Source organism: Ranitomeya variabilis, chromosome 5 (assembly GCF_051348905.1).
Source record: "Ranitomeya variabilis isolate aRanVar5 chromosome 5, aRanVar5.hap1, whole genome shotgun sequence".
Lineage (NCBI taxonomy): Eukaryota > Metazoa > Chordata > Amphibia > Anura > Dendrobatidae > Ranitomeya > Ranitomeya variabilis.
In genome coordinates this window covers 14,924,179-14,938,571 of record NC_135236.1, presented here as the reverse complement: position 1 = coordinate 14,938,571, position 14,393 = coordinate 14,924,179, and positions in this window count along the sequence as shown.

Genomic DNA, 14,393 nt, shown 5'->3' with positions numbered 1-14,393 from the left:
TTTGGAAAGAAGGAATATAAACCAGCTCACCCGTGATGCATAAATCAAACCTTGGGAGCACGGACCCGCTGTGTCCAGGCGTATAAGGCTACTTTCACACTAGCGTTAACTGCATTCCGTCACAATGCGTCGTTTGGCCGAAAAAACACATCCTGCAAAAGTGCTTGCAGGATGCGTTTTTTCCCCATAGACTAACATTAAGCCACGTATTGCGACGGATTGACACACGTCGCAACCGTCGTGCGACGGTTGCGCCGTGTTGTGGCGGACTGTCGGCACAAAAAAAACAATACATGTAACGTTTTTTGCCGCCGACGGTCCGCTTTTTCCGACCGCGCATGCGCGGCCGGAACTCCCCCCCACCTCCCCGCACTTCCTCGCACCTCACAATGGGGCGGCGGATGCGCTGGAAAAATGCATCCGCTGTGCGGCGCAGAGAACGCTTGCGTCGGTAACCTCAGCCCGACGCACTGCGACGGGCCGAGCCCGACGCTAGTGTGAAAGTAGCCTAAAGTCCAAAAAAGAAGAGAATGTCCAGCTTCACTGAATCCATAAAAAAGAGTTTTCTTTATTCACAAACTTTAAACATAGAGGATACAGACTTCAGTACGAACCATATGGGTAAGAATCTCAATTCTTATGATTCTTACCCATATGGTTTGTGCTGAAGTCTGTATCCTCTATGTTTAAAGTTTGTGAATAAAGAAAACTCTTTTTTATGGATTTTGTGAAGCTGGACATTCTCTTCTTTTTTGATCTTTAAATTTGTACTGGCAATTTTAGGCTTTCCACTACTCCATTCCAGTGCTGTTTATTTGGTCTTCTTGCATATTGGTATGGTGAGTGCTTGCTGGTTGGATTCTGGTTAGTTCTCAGCAGTTGTCAATGCTCTTTACTGGTCCTTCTTTATTAGCTATTATCTCAGGGTTTCCTTTTTGTTTTCTTTTGGGCTTTATGCTGCAAGCTTTGGATTTACTCTTGTTTCCTGCATGTATATCTTCTGCATCACCAGAATACAACTAACTTGCAACTGCAGTCTGGGAAGGGTCCTGTAAAGCCCTCTTCCCCTCTTTGAGTGGGCGAATATGCCGGCCCTTAAAGACTAGCATAGCAGTGGTGGCTTGTGCAAAGTGTGTCTGTGACTGCGCTTTTGCTTGTCCAATGTGAGACGCTGCAGAATAGTTACTCCTGCACATAACATAATAAGCAGCCTCTAAAAAAAGAAAAGCTTGCTGACCACTTGCAAGGTCTCTTGGGAATGTTCCAGGATATGGCTAATACCATGGGACATCATAGTAAGACCCCACTGCGGAGCAGTTTCCTGATTCTATTTCTGCCATAGGGGAAATCTAAGGTCCCCCTTCCTGCTTTTTTTTGTTGGGGGGAATCGTAAGCAATTTGCTACTTTTAAGGAGAGTTGTAAGTTCTATTTCCAACTTCATCCAGTGTTCTCTGGGGTTGAAAATACTTGTGTTGGCCTCATAATTTCTCTTGTGGGAGGTGACCCTCAGTCATGGGCCTTTTCATTATCGCCAGACTCGCTCACTCATTCATTGATTAATTCATTTTTTGAGACTATGGGGTAGATATATGATGAACCAGAATGTGCAGCTTAAGCTGAGTCCAACCTCAGGGCTCTATACCAGGGAGACCTCAATGAGGAGGATTATTGCTCTCAATTTCAGAGATTGTCTATATAAATGTGGTGGCATGATACCACTTTCCGAAGTATATCCCTTACTGGTTTGAATGATCAGGTTAAAGATATGCTGGTCAATCACTCTCTCCTAAGTTCTCCAGAATTTGCCATGACTTTAGTAGCCCATTTGGACAGGAGAAGAAGAGAATGCCTTCGGAAAAATTATCTTCTGGGCGGGACCTACCCTCTCCCTCTGAATTCACCAGTGAACCTATGCAGATTAGCAGAGTGAGTACCTGTCGAAAGTTAAAACAACAATGATGTCATCAGCTGCAATGTTTTCTCTGTGACTCCCCACATCATCTAGTCCATGAGTGTCCATGCCTGGAATCGGCGGTAAATCACCACGCCTAGTCGGGACAGGGGCTATGAGGCTAAGCACTCGGGTAAGCCTAGATATGAAAAAAATAATGTTGCCAATTGTCAAATTATTTTGCTGATAAATATCTTGAGGATTATGCTTTTCTGGATTGTGGGATTGAGATAAGATTTTTGGATGCTGCTGTAGCTAAGAAATTGGGGATTCCCCTAATCTTCCTAGATGTTTCTATAAATCTATTCTCCATGGATAATTCTCCTCTTTATCAGATTGTTGGGTTCTCTACTGCAGAGCCCGTGTCCCTCGCTATTGACTGTTTTAACAATGCTGAGATATCCTTTTTCATTCTGCAGGACCTCCCTACTTCAGTTGTTTTGGATATTCTATGTCTTTGTGCTCACAATCCTATTATTGACTGGAAGGGAGATGATATTGTAGGTGATCCTCCAGATGTAGGGCTCACTGTATGCCCATGATATCCCGGGTGGCAGCCTGCACTTTGCGCGTTCCTTAGTACTTGGTGGAGTTTCCACATGTGTTTCCACATCATAGGAAGTATCATTACTCCATCCGACTTAATAATGAGGCAAAATTGCCTAAGGGTAAAATTTTTAATATGTCAGAACCTGAGAGGCTCGTCATCAGAGATTATGTTAAGGAGAATTTGGTAATGGGTTTGTTTTCACCTCCAAATCCCTTCTGGGAGTGGTATTTTTTTTCATTTTTAAAAAGGATGGGGGTTTCTGTCCTTGTATTGATTATTGAATGCTTAATCATATTACTGCACATAATCAGTACCCCTTTCCACTCATTCCCGATCTGTTTAACTATTATATTGGGGATAATTGGTTCACCAAGCTGGATCTCAGGGGAACCAATAACCATGTCCACATCAAGAGATCAAGAGGGGAGATGAGTGGAAAACGGCCTTCATTACCCCAGAAGGGCACAATAAATATCATGTCAAGCTTTTTGGACTTTACAACACACCAGCTGTAATTCAGGAACTGGTCAATGATGTTTTTCAGGACCTTCTGGGTATTCTGTGTCATCATTTACGTTGATGATGTCCTCATTGTCTCCAAGGACCTTGCGACACATCGGGTCCATGTGCACGCAGTTATGAAAAGATTAGAGGATCATCACTGTCACAAAAAATATTTAAATCACTAGGCCACACGGAATTGCAGTGGCAAAAATAGCTGTCTGTCAGATCCAGACTGACACCAAGCCACATTCATTCACCTTACTGCCCTCCTCTCTCCTTTTTTGCAGTAAGATGAGAGCTACCAATCAAAGGTGCTTTTATGTGAGTTACACAGTTTAACACATGAGAAATGTGTAAGATTGCATTGTATAGATTAGAGACAAAGAGGAGTGACAATCCTAAATATAATACATACTGGAGCTCCTTTTGTGCCAATAGACCCTATCATTCTAATGAGGTGGTCTATTGTGTATGGACAAAGCATAAAAGATTGGACAAATAGTTAAGACAGGAAAAGGCTTTCAAGTTTTGAAAGGATTAAAGCAGATACCTTACACGCTTTAGAGACAGCTATTGTCCTTCACAGGTGCACATTCTTTTCATCCAAAAACCTTTTCTAGATGCTGAGGCACCGATAGAAAAGTATGAATATTGGAATTTGCATGAATTTGATAGGGACCAGATATACATTTTCAGCATCAGGGCAAAGAAGAATATGCATATTTTCTCAAGACTATAATAACTGACTAATTAATAGTGGGAAGGCTGCTGACTACAGCCAGTTCATGTTTGGTTTTGTGGTAACTGTAATATCCCAATTGAAAATATGGTTATGATCTCCAACCTCTACGATCATCCAGCGAACAGTTATCGCATATGCTGGGATTTTCATAAAATCCTGAAGGACTGAGGACAGCCCACAACCCGGCCCACTTGAGGTCATCACAGGGGAAGATGTGGGTGTAACTGAGGTGCTCATAAAGATCAAGGCAAAGGAAGATACATTTTGATGTATGCTTGATTCCGTTAATCTGACGGTTTCAACAAATTGCTTCCATTCACTAAGTTGACTAATCTCTATGAGGGGCCTTGTAAATTATTTTATTAATCCCTTATATTTTTTGTAATTGTATTTGCTGTATTGTTTTGTTCCGTTTGTAAACTGCTTTGTATATTTTTATAAACACTGCCTCCTTTTAGATTAAATATAAAATGTTTTGTTTCTGTTCCTTTTATTCTGTAAACCGTACCTCAAAGCCATATGCTAAATATCAGGCCTCCAGTCAACCTGAATATAAAAAAATGACTGGTGGCAGCAGCGAGTAGTCTTAGGTTATCGCAGAGTTAGTGGTGATTGTATGGGGGTATATACATAATCCATTCATTGGAATCAGAGGCTTAAATAGCATTTGCTCACTGTTAGCTTCCCGATAACCCACCTGATATTAGCCGGCAGTCTCTTCTGTTAATCATCGGCCAATCGTGTAATTGTTCTGCTGATAGGGGGCATCAGAGAGCTGTTCAACAGAAAGATCTCAGCTGGTGGTTCTGCGTGACCTTCCCGGGCTGCAATAATCTTATATGTTAAACTAGAGAAAAATGTATTTGAAATGCAGAGTTGGTGTTCCTGAAAGTTATCATCTTCCCCGAAGGGTTTCGTATGGGCCCCACAAAGGTAAAGATTGTGCTCGATTGGTCCCCAACCATGCAACCGCAATGCTTTACAGCATTTCTTGATTTTTTTGCTAATTATTACAGGAGGTTTATTAGATGGTTCTCCAAGGTGGTGAAACCCCTTACAGATCTTACTCATAAAGGGTCAGATGTCTCAAACTGGGATCCTTCTGCTCTCAATGCATTTAACACTCTCAAGAAGTCCTTTTCCTCTGCTTCCTTTCTAGCTCAGGCAGATGTTAATAGGACTTTTGTGGTGGAGGTGGATGCCTCCGAGGTAGGGGAGGGGGTGGTGCTCTCTAAAGGATCTCCTACCCTAACTAGGTTTAGGCCATGCTCCTTTTTCTCTCGTAAATCTTCTCTGCCAGAGCTGAACTATGATATTGGTAACCAATAACTCCTAGCCATTAAGTTAGCTCAGAAGGAGCGGCAACATTTCCTTTAGGGAGCTAAACATCTTTTTACTGTACTTTCAGACCATAAGAACTTGATTTATTTGATAAACATAAAGAGATTAAACTCTAGTCACACAAGATAGGCCATGTTCTTTACCAGATAAAATTTTTCTATTTCTTACCTTCAAAGGGCCTAGGACGTACAGGCGGATGCTCTCGCTTGGAGTCTGTTTCACCCAGTCTGAGGTCCCTGAGCCTGAATTCATTCTTCCTAAGCGGGTTGTGGTGAACTCAGTCAATGTGACTTGGGAGGTGGAAAAGGCATACGATTGGCTCTGTCTTGTATACTCCAAGACAAGGTGTTTGTTCCTGTGCACCTAAGGTTGGGGTTGCTTAGGGAGTGCCATGACTGTCACTGTGGGTCACCCAGGCATCAAGGGTACATGACATCCTTTAGTCAGAGGGTATTGGTGGCCATTCTTGAGTAAGGATGTAGAGGCTTATGTTAAGGCATTTGAAATTTGTACCAGAAGCAAAGTTCCTCACACCATCCTGGCAGGGAAGCTCTTACCCCTGCCTATCCCTCTACGTCTTTGGTTTCAAATATCTATAGATTTCATATCCGATCTTCCAAGGTCCAAAGGTTTGACCATTGCTTGGGTAATTGTTGACAGCTTTTCTAAACAATGTAATTTGATTTCTTTCATCAAGCTGGCCAATGATGAGGACATGATAGATCCATTTCTCACTCAGGTGGTACAACTGCATGGTTTTCCTATGAATATTGTTTCTCATTGAGGCTCCCAATTTATTTCTAGGTTTTGGAGAGCATTCTGTAAGTGACTCGGAACGAAGCTGTCACTTTCAACCTTGTATCTCCATCATACTAACGGGCAGACTAAAGTGAACCAATCAGTATTTGGTATTCATATGTAAGGAGTTTTACTCCCATAACCAAATAGAATGTCGTGCTTACCTGGCCTTGGAAGAATTTACTTTAAATAATATGCACCATTAGACCATTGATAAATTCTCTTTCTTCTGTAATCTAAGTTTCTATCCTAGGTCACCATGCTTTGAGGGGGCTTTGGAACACTTCTGGCAGTCTCTGATGCACACCATCATCTCAGGAATGTCTGAGGGGAGGCTTGGCAACATTTTAGGAGAGCAGTGGAGAGCATGAAGAGGCAGGCCTATAAACACCATCAACAAGGGCTCAAATTTAGGGTTGGGGATAGGGTCTAGGTGCCAACTGAGAACCTTAAGATTAAGGTGCCTTTTCACAATCTGGCACCCAGGTTAATTGAACCTTTCCTTATTACTAAAATATCCAATGACATGGCCTTCAGGGTCAATCTTTCTACCTCCCTGGATTTTACCAATGTTTTTCATAAGAGGTTGCTTAAGAAGGTAGTTATTCTGTTGGAGACCCAGGACTAGTGTTGAGCATTCCGATGCTGCAAGTATCGGGTATCGGCCGATACTTGCTGTATCGGAATTCCGATACCGGGATTCCGATACTCTTGTGGTATCGGGTATCGGGTATCGCAACAACATTAATGTTAAAATGTGTAAAAGAGAGAATTAAAATAAAAAATATCGCTATACTCACCTCTCCGACGCAGCCGGGACTTCAGCGAGGGAACCGGCAGCGTTGTTTGTTTAAAATTCGCGCTATTACTTGGTTACGTGAATTCCCGGCTTGTGATTGGTCAGGTCGGCCACGTTGCCGGGACGCGGACCAATCACAGCAAGCCGTGACGAAATTACGTCACGGCTTGCTGTGATTGGTCCGCGTCCCGGCAATATGGCCGCCCTGACCAATCACAAGCCGTGACGTCACGGGAGGCTGGACACGCGCCCATTTTAAAATGAGCGCGTCCAGCCTCCCGGCTTGTGATTGGTTGACCGCGGCGCAACCAATCACAAGCCGTGACATCACGGGAGGCTGGACACGCGCCCATTTTAAAATGAGCGCGTGTCCAGCCTCCCGTGACGTCACGGCTTGTGATTGGTCAGGGCGGCCATATTGCCGGGACGCGGACCAATCACAGCAAGCCGTGACGTAATTTCGTCACGGCTTGCTGTGATTGGTCCGCGTCCCGGCAACATGGCCGACCTGACCAATCACAAGCCGGGAATTCACGTAACCAAGTAATAGCGCGAATTTTAAACAAACAACGCTGCCGGTTCCCTCGCTGAGGTCCCGGCTGCGTCGGACAGGTGAGTATAGCGATATTTTTTATTTTAATTCTTTCTTTTACACATTTATATGGTTCCCAGGGCCTGAAGGAGAGTTTCCTCTCCTTCAGACCCTGGGAACCATCAGGAATACCGTCCGATACATGAGTCCCATTGACTTGTATTGGTATCGGGTATCGGTATCGGATTGGATCCGATACTTTGCCGGTATCGGCCGATACTTTCCGATACCGATACTTTCAAGTATCGGACGGTATCGCTCAACACTACCCAGGACCCTCCTACTCCTATTGTGGTAGACAACATTGATGAAGAGTATGAGGTAGAGAGTATTGAGGACTTTAGGAAGATTCAGAACTCTGGCCAACATTTAATCTACTCTGGAAAGGGTACAATCCAAAGTAGGGGTCCTGGGTCCTGAGAAAGAGAATTCATGCCAATCGCCTTGTCACTGAATTCCATAGGAGGTTTCCGAAGGTGGGTGGTGAGTGTCCTGAGGTATCTATTAGACAGGGGGTACCGTTTGGAATACCTGCCATGGACACAATCATTCTCCTCTGGTTTGCAGACTACTCCGCACTGGTCAAAAAAGCAATGAAGGACAGCATCCAATCCAGGTGAAATACCAAAGATTCTTTATTTTGCCAGATGCGACATTTCAACCATATAAGGTTTTTTTCAAGCATTCAATACACTGGTAATGGCGGACTTATATAGGGAGTGGAGATTCACATCCACCAACCACCATCTAATGGCCGCCCATATAATACATATAACAAAAAACAACATTTAAATACTCTAATATACAGTTTACAATATATACATAGCCCACATATTAATGCCAACAAATAATGCATTAGTGGTATACAAATAAATAGTGCAACCCTGCGTAGTTAAACCAGCCCCCAGTCGCATATCCATAACCATGGAGACCATCTACCAATCCCCATGAACATCTCGTGCAAACACCGCTTCTCTGCCAATGAGGTTCAGCTTTCCTTATTAACACCTCACATGCTTAACTCGCACCAATGTGTGCTACATGGATTACCACCAATCACGTTTTACTCGTGATGTCACATAATCTAAACACACCAATCCCTTCCGATGTCTTATGTGTTGCTTAGTAAACACCACTAAAGAGCCAATGGATGAGCTGCCAGACATGAGTGCCAAAATAAGCACATGTTAAACCACCAATGAACATTACTTACATGGATAAGTGCCATCCAGACTCGGCGTGCAGTCCTCGGCGCATGCGCTCAGGTGCGCGACAGCCCGGCCTCCCAAAGCAAACAACGCTGCATACTGACGCCGACTCTACGAGGAGGAGCGCGCATGCGCACCCACACGTCACCGAGCCTGGACGCTGCTCATGCTTGGCAGTATCCATGGCAACAAGCACACATCACCGAACTGAATCAGCAAACAAATTTTACACATAGATACTACACAGTTCACACAAGGAGGAAGCAGCATTATCACTAACCAATGATCAGCCCACTATAGATATACATAATGGCTCTATACAGGGGAAATACATGTGATAAACATACAGTTGTGGCCAAAAGTATTGACACCCCTGTCAGATAGTACTCAGTTTCTTCCTGAAAATAATTGCAAACACAAATTTTTTGGTATTATTATCTTCATTTAATTTGTCTTAAATAAAAAATACACAAAAAGAATTGTCCTAAAGCCAAATTGGATGTAATTCCACACCAAACATAAAAAAGGGGGTGGACAAAAGTATTGGCACTGTTTGGAAAATCCTGTGCTGCTTCTCTAATTTGTGTAATTAACAGCACCTGTAACTTCCCTGTGGCACCTAACAGGTGTTGGCAATAACTAAATCACACCTGCAGCCAGTTAACATGGATTAAAGTTGACTCAACCTCTGTCCTGTGCCCTTGTGTGAACCACATTGAGCATGGAGAAAAGAAAGAAGACCAAAGAACTGTCTGAGGACTTGAGAAACCAAATTGTGAGGAAGCATGAGCAATCTCAAGGCTACAAGTCCATCTCCAAAGACCTGAATGTTCCTGTGTCTGCCGTGCGCAGTGTCACCAAGAAGTGTAAAGCCCATGGCACTGTGGCTAACCTCCCTAGATGTGGATGGAAAAGGAAAATTGACAATAGATTTCAACGCAAGATTGTGCGGATGTTGGATAAAGAACTCGACTAACATCCAAACAGGTTCAAGCTGCCCTGCAGTCCGAGGGTACAACAGTGTCAACCCGTACTATCCGTCGGCGTCTGAATGAAAAGGGACTGTATGGTAGGAGACCCAGGAAGACGCCAATTCTTACCACGAGACATAAAAAAGCCAGGCTGGAGTTTGCCAAAACTTACCTGAAAAAGTCTAAAACATTTTGGAAGAATGTTCTTTGGTCAGATGAGACAAAATTAGAGCTTTTTGGGCAAAGGCATCAACATAGAGTTTACAGGAGAAAAAAAGAGGCATTCAAAGAAAAGAACACGGTCCCTACAGTCAAACATGGCGGAGGTTCCCTGATGTTTTGGGGTTGCTTTGCTGCCTCTGGCACTGGACTGCTTGACCATGGGCATGGCATTATGACGTCTGAAGACTACCAACAAATTTTGCAGCATAATGTAGGGCCCAGTGTGAGAAAGCTGGGTCTCCCTCAGAGGTCATGGGTCTTCCAGCAGGACAATGACCCAAAACACACTTCAAAAAGCACTAGAAAATGGTTTGAGAGAAAACACTGGAGACTTCTAAGGTGGCCAGCAATGAGTCCAGCCCTGAATCCCATAGAACACCTGTGGAGAGATCTAAAAATGGCAGTTTGGAGAAGGCGCCCTTCAACTATCAGGGACCTGGAGCAGTTTGCCAAAGAAGAATGGTCTAAAATTCCAGCAGAGCATTGTAAGAAACTCAATGATGGTTACGGGAAGCAGTTGGTCGCAGTTATTTTGGCTAAAGGTTGTGCAACTAAGTATTAGGCTGAGGGTGCCAATACTTTTGTCTGGCCCATTTTTGGAGTTTTGTGTGAAATGATCAATGTTTTGCTTTTTGATTCATTCTCTTTTGTGTTTTTTTTTTCATTTAAGACAAATTAAATGAAGATAATAATACCAAAGAATTTGTGTTTGCAATCATTTTCAGGAAGAAACTGAGTGTTATCTGACAGAATTGCAGGAGTGTCAATACGTTTGGCCACAACTGTATGTAATCTCTTAATACAACACACTTCATAGGAATCAATATTATAGCATAAAACTGCACATTCAATCACAGCAAAATGGGGGGCGAACAGATAGCAGGGGGGCCAGGTCACCATAGAAAGATTCAGGACACATGGTCCCATTGTTCCTTGGTCGTCTATGTATATAAAAACCTAAAAAAGAAAACAAGCAAAACTTTTTTTAATATAAATTAAGCAAAAAAGATTAAAAAAAACAATTAAAATCACTCTTATACCCAACAAAGACCACAGAATAATCCCAGGAAATTTCACGAGACACATATTTGTAGATTGTAGTCTACATTAAGATCCCTAGGTTTTAACAAACCCAACCTAGAAATCCATTACAATTCTTTCTGTTTTAACATCTTGACTCGATCTCCTCCCCTGCTGAGTGGTGGTACACTGTCTATGACCCTAAATCTCAATTGACTGACCGAATGCTTGTTAACTGCCTCAGAGCTGTCAATCATCCCCCTGTGTCCTCCAGGCGCCACCTCCTGTGTTTAAAATACATGCCCGGCACCTGCGCTCTGCAATTATTTCTAGGGCATGCGCAGTGCGCGCTGCCCAGGATCTTACATCAGGATATCACACCTGCGCACAGCGGAGGCCCCAGATCCAGCCCCACAGTGTGCTATGATGTAATCACACTGCGCTGGGAATCTGGCTCCTGCGCAGTGGAGCTGGTCACTGTGCTCCATTGAAGATACTGCTGAAGTGTCGCGAGAATTGTGAAGTCTCGTGAGACTTTGGCACTATCTTCAATGGAGCACAGTGACCCGCTCCACTGCACAGGCGCTAGATTCCCAGCCTCACAGTGTGAATGCATCATAACACACATATACACCCCCTGACAAAAATGATGGAATCACCGGCCTTGGAGGATGTTCATTCAGTTGTTTCATTTTGCAGAAAAAAAGCAGATCACAGACATGGCACAAAACTAAAGTCATTTCACATGGCAACTTTCTGGCTTTAAGAAACACTAAAAGAAATCAAGAAAAAAATGTGGTAGTCAGTATTTGTTCCTTTTTTTAAACAAGCATAGGGAAAAAACTATGGACTCACTAAATTCCGAGGAAAAAATTATGGAATCATGAAAAACAAACAAAACAACACTCCAAAGCATCACTAGTATTTTGTTGTACCACCTCTGGCTTTTATAACAGCTTGCAGTCCTGAGGCCTGAACTTAAAGGGAACCTGTCACCTGAATTTGGCGCGACCAGTTTTGGGTCATATGGGCGGGGTTTTTGGGTGTTTGATTCACCCTTTCCTTACCTGCTGGCTGCATGCTGGCCGCAATAATGGATTGAAGTTCATTCTCTGTCCTCCGCAGTACACGCCTGCGCAAGGCAATATTGTCCCATGTACACGTTGAATACCAAGCATATTACCCCTTCCACCACAACCTTGCTTTTTCCTACTCATGTTGTAAGTACCATTCCCCTCTTGTACCCTGCGGCTTCACAACCTTAGGCCAATAGCTGTCAGTCACCTGTCACTAAATGAACAATCACTTTTTATTTTCTTAGATAGTGTGTCTAAACAACACTGTTATACCTAATGATTTTTAAGGTGAAATCTGGCCTTCTGATTTGCCATTAAAACACAGTTTTATCACAAATGATATAGATTAGCTAGTTGGCCCTCTAGGCTGCACCCCAATATTAGGCATAATGATTTTTAAGTGGAAATCTGGCCTTCTGATTTCCCACTGAAACACAGTTTTAGCACAAACAACTTGGATTAGCTAACTGAACCTCCAGGCTACACAACAATATAAGGTCTAACAATTTTTATGTGGAAATCTGGTGTTTGGCGGAATGCACCAAATATATATTTATAGAGAAAAAGGTGTGTTCGCAAACTGGGGTCCACCGTGCAGGAGAAAAACCTGCTGCTCGTAAGTGATCGTACTATATGGCGGTATAAGTTAACTCTGTTACTTCACAGAGTCACTTAAGACAAGAGAACGCTGTGCCCTGTTAACCTCACAGAGGAACACAGCTACCAAATAGAGCGAACATTGGTTATGCAGTCAGACTAGCACACGCAAAACTCCTCACCAGAGGTGCCGGTATTCTAGGGGCTTATTTCAGCCGGGCCCTGAATTCACACACACAAAGCTCCTCACCGGAGGTGCCGGTATTCTAGGGCTTATTTCAGCCGAACCCTGAAACCACATACACATGACCACACTGGCGCTGAACACATAACTAAGTAGATACTAGCGCATGGCCGTGCAGCCATGCAAAACTTTTATAGCTGCAGCAACTTCAGGACCTTCCTAGAGGACAAATGGGAGCTGCTACAGGACCTGAGCAACTTCAGAACCTTCCTAGAGGACCAATGGGAGCTGCTGCAGTACCTGAGCATGTGACCCCCGACCTCCAATGAGAGGTCTTACCCTGGGCATGCTCAGAATGCAGGACTTAGTCCTGCTGGAAAGGCAGCAGTAACTATCCACAACATATCAGGCTGAGCCAGATGCTGGGACTGATGTCTCCGCTGAGCAGGCTCCACTGCGGCTGGAGAAGAATGGGAGACCACAGTGGAGATAGTTCGAGATTCCCCCTGTGCAGAGGTGGGAACTCGACCCCTAGCATTACCCCCTCTCCTAGGGCCCCCCTCCTTGGACCTCGCTATGCTCAAAGACCGCAATGAGCTGCGGAGCTCGAATGTGCTCAGCAGGTTCCCAAGACCTGTCCTCTGGGCCATAACCCTTCCAGTCCACCAAATAAAATTTCTTACCACATACCACCTTGCACCCCAAAATATTATTCACCTCGTAATTGTCTGTAGATAAACCTGATGTCCCGGCAGATGACTTAGAAAACCGGGACATGTATACGGGCTTCAAGAGGGACACATGAAAGGTGTCAGTGATACCTAGGCATGGAGGAAGGGACAGACGATACACCACAAGGTTAACCTATTTGAGGACCTTGAAGGGACCCAAGTAGTGAGGTGCAAACTAAGTGGACACAACACGCAGCCTGATGTAACGGGCGGAGAGCCAAACTAAGTCGCCAGGAGCAAAGGTTGGAGTGGGGCGCTGTTGAGCATCGGCGGAGGACCTCATTCTCTCCTTGGAGGCCCGAATAGCATCGTGAGTGTGGTCTCAAATGTCCCGTGCCTCCACAGCCTTTCTGCCACCCTGGAGTCAGCAGAAGACACGGGCATGGGCACAGGGACACGCGGATGCTGGCCCATTAAGGAGGAATGGAGTCTGACCGGTGGATTCGGCTACAGCGTTGTTAAGCGCAAACTCTGCCCCCTGTAGCAAGGATGCCCAGTCATCCTGCCTGGCAGAAACAAAATGACGTAGGTATGTGACCAGAGTCTGGTTGGTCCTCCCTACCAACCCATTCATCCAGGGATGATATGCCGAGGAGAGATTCAACTCAATGCTAAGTGGACGACAAAGCTCTCTCCAGAATCGAGACTTAAACTGGGGACCCCGGTCACTGACAATTTTGTCCGGCATACCATGTAGGCAAAAGATGTTTGATAAACAACGCTGCCAGTGCCCATGCAGAAAGTAGCCATGGAAGAGGCACCAAGTGCACCATTTTGCAAAAATGGTCAGTGCTTACCCAAATAATAATGCAGCTATGAGACTTGGGTAAGCCCACCACAAAATCCATCCTGACCATCTCCCAGTGCCTGTACGCCACCGGCAGAGCATGAAGTAACCCAGCTGGCCGTTGACAAGGAGACTTGTTCTTGGCGCAGGAGACACACTCCCGAACATAGTCTGCGATGTCACGGGCCATATGCGGCCACCAATATGTCCTCGCCAGTAGCTCAGATGTCCTTTTGGACCCAAAATGTCCACCTACCCTGGGCAAGTGAGCCCAAGAGAGAACCTCTGGATGCAGACTGGATGGTACAAAAGTCTTGCC